Below are 6881 nucleotides of genomic sequence, written 5' to 3'. Positions count from 1 at the left end.
CTGCCCGAAGCGCCTGACTCTAACTGAGCGGGACGTACCATTAGGCCCACTCTCCAAGGGGGAGGCAAGCGAGCTCTAGTCGCCTTTATTAAGGGCCCGCGAAGAACAAAGGTACAGAGGGGAGAGTGGAAAGGACAGCTGTAGAAAAAACTCAGTTCCAGAGCCTCGTATGTTAGCCTCCAGGCATTCTCCTCCTAATCGTCAGTGATACCACCTAGAATAGGAAAATGATCTCGCCCTCGCCTACTCCAGCCTGGAGAGAACGGGCGGGTCTATCTATGAAAGAGGGGGGGAGCGCAGTAATATTTCCACAATACAAATCTGGCGTTCGTACCGTCTCAGGAAGAGAATGGAGGCAGAAATGCTGAAAGTCTACTGGGAATAGGGAAGGCGATCAGAGCAAGGGCCTCTCAGTCACGGGCTCTTCTTTCTGCTCCCCCCCATGCCTTTAGGGAGATGTTGCGAGCCAGAGAGTCCTGTGACAGTCATGTGACAGAAGCAACACAGAACAAGAGAGTCACCTGGAGAGGCGAGATGCCTTGTGAAAGCAGATTGGGGAAAGTGCTGTGCCTTTAGTGCAATTGTTTTATTTATGTTTTATTGATGCTGTAAACTGCTTTGAGATTTTTCTTAAAAATATGAAGCAGCATAGAAATTAAAAAAATAAAATAGATAAAATAAATTGGGCTCCATGCCCTGGTGACTTCCAGGCTGGATTACTGCAATGCTCTCCTCGTGGGGCTACCCTTGAAGACAGTTGGTCCACAATGCCGCCACCTGGGATTCCCTTTAGACCTTGCAGAATCCCGTGTTTTCCAGCTAGACAAAATCACCCGGGCTGTGAAACGGGGATGTGGCCCGTTCGGGGGGCCAGGTGGAGAGATTTGGAGGCCACATTTGACCCCTGCAACTGAGGCTCCCCAACCCTGGTATCCAACTATTACAGGGAAGGAACAAAGGGAAGTGGCCCAAGCTGCTCCCAGATCTCGTTCCTTGTTTCTCCTAAGCAAACAGTGACTGGGAGCCTGAGAGCAAATGTTGGCTTTTGAATGTGACTTGTTTGTAAGGAAACAAAGCAAAAGCATCAGGTTAATATCGGATACAGGTAAGCCGATGGGTCTCAAACCCTCGGTGAGTTAGGGACATGTCCTGCATGCAAAGACAGGCTTCTGGTAGATTGAGTGTACAAGAGCAACATTGGGTCCAACGGTCAAAAAGGCAGTTTCTACATGAGATGTAGAGGGAAATGAGGGGCAGGTGGGGCTCATCCACCTGGGAAGGTAGCCCATCTGGGAGATGGCAGACTCTGGTCCAGGGCTGTCTTAAAGCATATGTGGCGCCAGGGTGCAAAGATCCACCCAGCGCCCACCCCCCACCCCCCCGCTTACCCAGTCCCATGCATGCAGGAGGGCAGAGCCAGCCGGCCGCCTCAGCATCTCGCTGGCTCAGTCGCCCCTGAACTCATGGCGTAGAGCCGCCCACAGCAGAAGAGCCCACTGCGGTGCTCCGACCGACAGGCAGGCTCTTCCCTGGACTCAACTCTCGGGCCCCAGACTCTCAGCCTGGCGCTCCTGAGAGCCTGGTGCCCTGCACCCGTAGTGCCTATGGGTAAGACGGCCCTGCTCTGGTCCTAAACCTCCAGTGCCTTATGGCTACACTCATGTGTGAGAAAGGCTTTGGGAGTAAACTGCAAGGAAAAATCCATACCCGCTGCCTTGTGGGACATCTTTAGGGGGAAAAGGGCTAAGGAGTACAGTGGTACCTCGGGTTAAGGATTTACTTCGTTCTGGAGGTCCATTCTTAACCTGAAACTGTTCTTAACCTGAGGTACCACTTTAGCTAATGGGGCTTCCCGCTGCCACTGCACCACTGCTGCACGCATTTCTGTTCTCATTCCAAAGAAAAGTTCTTAACCCAAGGTAATATTTCTGGGTTAGCAGAGTCTGTAACCTAAAGCATCTGTAACCTGAAGCGTCTGTAACCCAAGGTACCACTGTAAACCCAGAGTGGGTATGTGTATCATTATTTGGCCTAGGATCTGATACAGCTACATATATAAGAATGAAAAAGCCTGCTGGATCACACCATATCCAAAAAGGAATTCCATGCAGATGAATAAGGTGGTTGATGAAGGAAGGGTGCAGGGTTCCACTGCTCTTCTGCACCTAAGATATACACCAAGCAGCCAGCACAGAAACACAGCAGGCTGCTGCAGAACAGACAGTGCACTACATCCCTTTTTAGTGATTCCAGCAAGCTGGTAGAAATGTTTTGCAGACAGTAACATTGGTAGGCTTGTTTCAAGGCCGCATTATCATCATGGCTTATTGTCGCAGTAGCATCTGATACGGAAGGGGGGGCATGTCTTCTTTACCTTCTTCTTCGCTACAATATATCCACTTATTCCCAATTGTCAATGTCAAAAAGGGACTAAAATCTATAAAATTCATGGAAAATCAACGTGCCAATTTGCTCAATTTCTCTAGGACTCCATCACACCTCCCCTGTCCTCCATAATCCCTCAAGCAAAGTGTCAAGACCCTAATCCTGTCAAATCACTCTGCCAAGCCTTTCCTCCGGGCAATACCAGTACATGGACCATTGTCTTCTCATCACTGGTACTCAGGATGTGCTTATCTGCGCATATCTCCAGCTCTGCATATTCCCCCCTCCCTCCTCCATATGTTAATCCTGTGTAACCCAACCTCTTCTTAATGTATTCATGATGTAATCTGTGTAACCCAACCTCTCCTTAATGTATTCATGATGTAACTGGGATGTATTTTGCACTGTATTCTGGGACATGGAGGGAAGTTTCAAAAGTTCATGTCACCCCTTTCTCGCTGTTCAATCTCGCCTTGAACCTGTTGCGCAATAAACTTGGATCTTCTGCAGCTTGCTCCTGTCTCCGGCTGAGCTCATTTTCCTCCGCAGGGACCCGCGGACTTAGTCCGACAAGCTGGGTGGCAGAACAGCCTCGCACCCAGATTTTACCGTAACACATCATAAGAACGTAACACTAAACAGATTGAAGCAAAGGCGCCTCTAGCCCATCATCCCACAGCGGCCAGCAACACGGGTTGGCGAGCCTCCGCAAAACCCACAAGCAGGACATGAGAACAACACAGGAACATAAGGCGAACCGGATGGATCAGGCCAGTGGCCCATCTAGTCCAGCATCTTGTTCTCACAGTGGCTGACCTGATGTCCGAGGGCAGCCTGCAAGATGGACATGAATGCAATAGCACTCTCCCGAGCTGGTATTCCCGTGCAATAGCACTCTCCCGAGCTGGTATTCCCGTGCAATAGCACTCTCCCGAGCTGGTATTCCCATGCAATAGCACTCTCCCGAGCAACTGGTATTCAGAAGCATTTCTGCCTCTGACTGTGGAGGCAGAAGACAGCCATTGTGGCTAGAAGCCCTTGCTAGCCCTCTTCCTCCATTAATTTGTCCAAGCCTCTTTTAAAACCATCCAAGTAGGTGACTCCTGCAGCAGCGAATTCTATAGTTTTAACTGTGCGCTGCATGAAGAAATACTTTATCTGTCTTCAGTCTTCCAGCATTCAGCTTCATTGGATGTTCACAAGTTCTAGTGTTATGAGGGAGGAAAACGTTTCTGTATCCACTTTCTCCTTGCCATGCATAATTTTAAAAACTTCTATCATGTTGCCTCTTACTTGCCTTTTCTCTGAATTAAGGTAAAGGTAAAGGGACCCCTGACCATTAGGTCCAGTCGCGGACGACTCTGGGGTTGCGGAGCTCATCTCGCTTTATTGGCCGAGGGAGCCGGCATACAGCTGGTCTTGTGGCCAGCATGACTAAGCCGCTTCTGGCGAACCAGAGCAGCACACGGAAATGCCGTTTACCTTCCCGCCTGAGTGGTACCTATTTATCTACTTGCACTTTGACGTGCTTTCGAACTGCTAGGTGGGCAGGAGCAGGGACCGAACAACGGGAGCTCACCCCGTCGTGGGGATTCGAACCGCCGACCTTCTGATCAGCAAGCCCTAGGCTCTGTGGTTTAGACCACAGCGCCACCCGCATTCTCTGAACTAACAAGTCCCAAATGTTGCAATCTTTCCTCATAGCAGAGTTGCTCCATCCCGTACATAGCATGTTGAAAAAAAAACCTTGGAAGTCTTGTGTGTGATCTTTTTTATTTGTCACTAAATAATACAGGTTTTTTTTTTTGTTTGTTTTTTTAAACAAGCTCCTCAGTACTGACCTGTCACAGCCATGCAAAACAAACCCCACATCTCTCCATATTATACAGAGTAATCCTGTGACAGCACACATAAGACAGCTCACAACGGCACTGAGTAATAAAGGAAAACTTCTGCAACAGAATGGTTTTTTTTAAAACAACAACAACAACACTAGGATGGAAATGGGAAGAAATTTAATGTAAACTGAAGGTGAAACTGTTGTGCAAGGTGCACACTGCAACATTGCTTTATATGGCATAGTACAGATTGTTAAAACAGCTGCAGATTTTAGCTTCGTCCTTTATGAGTCTCTGCAGGTCAGAGGGCAGCTGCGTTTGAGGCAAGCAATCTTCCGCTTGATTAAGGATCACAGAACCAAAAGGATTAAGCTATAGATCACACAGGCCTTTCCTTCCAGTCATTAAAGAAGAGTCCAAGGTTGCTTAAAGCAGCCTTTTCCCAACCTTCCAGATGTTTTAGGTCACAAATCCCATCCTAGTTGGAAAAGGCTGTTCTATAGAAAGGGGAACCTGGTCCCCTCCAGGTGTGACAGGACTGCATCGCCCATAATCTTAGCCGTTCTCGGCTGGGGCTGATGGGATACAGGTCTAACATCTGGATAGCCTAAAGAGAACTTAGAAGTACATACACCTCAACCTCTGTTATTGTTCTGTGGGATATCAAGTACGATGACGACTGCCATAGCACAGGAGCAACAGTTGCGAAATATGGAACAATTATGGATGGAAATAAACTTGGAAAGATTTCTTTGGAAAGACAAGCAAATCAGTCAACCCACAATTGTAAGGGCTAAAAAAGAAAGGCGGTGTTTTAGATCTAATAAGAATTTCATGCCAATAGCGAATACTGAATTTCATGAATCAAGCTGCAAGCCTCTTTGAATCTTACTTTCGCCATGAGCTCAATAGGTAGGCTTAGGAAAATTACCAAATCGCTGCCTCATCCCATCCCAGTCTGCAATGCCAGAATGCGTCTGGCCTACCTTACAAGACTGTTGTGAGGTTTACAACATAGTGCACGTGGAACACTTTGAATATTTTAATAGTGTCATACAAATATTAGCGAAACATTTTCCACTGAAAGGAAGTCTTTGCTAGTTTGACTGCAAACCATGGCTTACGCAGTACGGTTTCTGCAAACCATTGTTTGCAAATCGGGAGCCGCCCTTGGGAACCTGCACTGCTTTCCCCCTCGCCTACACTAAATACATGAGCATGCATGTTATAATCATGGTTCCTTTGCAAGCAACTTTTTAGGAGCAGGAATCTGCTTTAGACAGAGGGATCCTGTATCTTGCTGTTGTCTGTTCGGACTGGCAGCAGCTCTCCCAGGCTTGAGACGGGGAGTCTTTTCCTAGCGTACCCGGAGATGCCAATGAATGAACCTGGGACAACTTGCAAACCAGTGGGACAACTCACCACAACTTGCAAATCAGTGGTAACGTTGGGGAACCTAGTGATCAATCCTGCATGTGTAATTATAAGTCATGGTTGAAGCTGAAAAGTGGATGGCAAAACTTGCTCCAGCATGAGGTGTATATACACAACAGGAATCATAGAATCATAAAGTTCTATGAGAGAATGCAGGAATCTTTTGAAAGAAGACATCACCAAAGCTGGCTTCCGCCTTAGAAAGCCATAGTTTACACAGGGAACCCGAGCTGCAGCTTTATCAAGCTGACTTTGCACATGCAAACTGCATGCAAGTGTCTAATAACTAGAGATTGTTCCAACAACTCACAGGCAGACTTCAAGGGCTGCAAGCAAGCGATTCAAAGTAATGCTTGAAGCTGAGCCTCAACATTAGAGCAGAGGCTGCATTGAAGATTTGACCTTTCCTGCAAGATGGAAGGGTCACACTACGTCGAGCTCAGTAGCTCAGTATCTACAATTCACGCAGTGGCTTATAGGAACTGAAATTTATTTCCAGCGTTGGCAACACAGCACATGCACCAAGGGTGGACAGATCTACGTGGTCTACGCCAACTGTAGAATCCTGCCACAGCAAAGTGTTCAAAGGTTAGGAAGGGTCCGTAGTTAAGGTCACTTAGATCTTGCCCGACATGAGATCCTGTGTGTGGCGTTTCAGTTTAACACACATCCTCTAGACCGCCTAACCGATAAGGACGAAGTTAGCATTCATTAAATCTAGGGTTCCCAGATGTTGTTGGACCACAACTGCAATCACCCCCCAGGCAGATCAGCCAGTATCGTCATCATCATTTAAATTCCTTACCCACCCCTTCACCAGTAAGTCCCAGGGCAGGTTACAGCCATCTGAAATAAAAATTAAATATTGCTAAAACAGATTGCAATCACAGGAAAGCACGCATCTCAGGTGTCAAAGGCCAGGATAAGGAGGAATTCCTAGGAATGATGGGAGTTGTAGTTCAACAGCTGGGGATTCCAGGTTGAAAAACCCTGATCAAAGTGATGTGCGCTTGCAGGATCGGATCAGGTTTCACCTAGAGCAGAATTCTTCCAGCGCCTTAGCACCCGGTAGCCACTAACAAACATGTCTTCCCATCCCTGATGTAACTCATCTGTCGGGGCACTAGGCTGCTCCCATATCAGTACTGTGATAACCCTGCATCTCCAGTTGAAATTGCTGCAAGCGTTGGTACATGCTTACGACGCTAACTAGGGTGGGTTCAC

The 6881-nt window shown here is 47.6% G+C and overlaps 1 long non-coding RNA gene across 1 annotated transcript; it reads left to right on the top strand.

Annotated features, from left to right (window-relative positions):
• Positions 1 to 2: 2 nt before the first annotated feature.
• On the top strand, positions 3 to 682 carry LOC309329404. The gene is made up of 2 exons (XR_014151133.1): positions 3 to 111; positions 453 to 682. It is a non-coding gene; the product is annotated as an uncharacterized lncRNA (long non-coding RNA).
• The last annotated feature ends 6199 nt before the right edge of the window (positions 683 to 6881 follow it).

The sequence above is a fragment of the Podarcis erhardii genome, assembly GCF_964252035.2.
Source record: "Podarcis erhardii genome assembly, chromosome: 14".
Classification (NCBI taxonomy): domain Eukaryota; kingdom Metazoa; phylum Chordata; class Lepidosauria; order Squamata; family Lacertidae; genus Podarcis; species Podarcis erhardii.
This window is presented reverse-complemented; position numbering and strand designations above follow the sequence as displayed.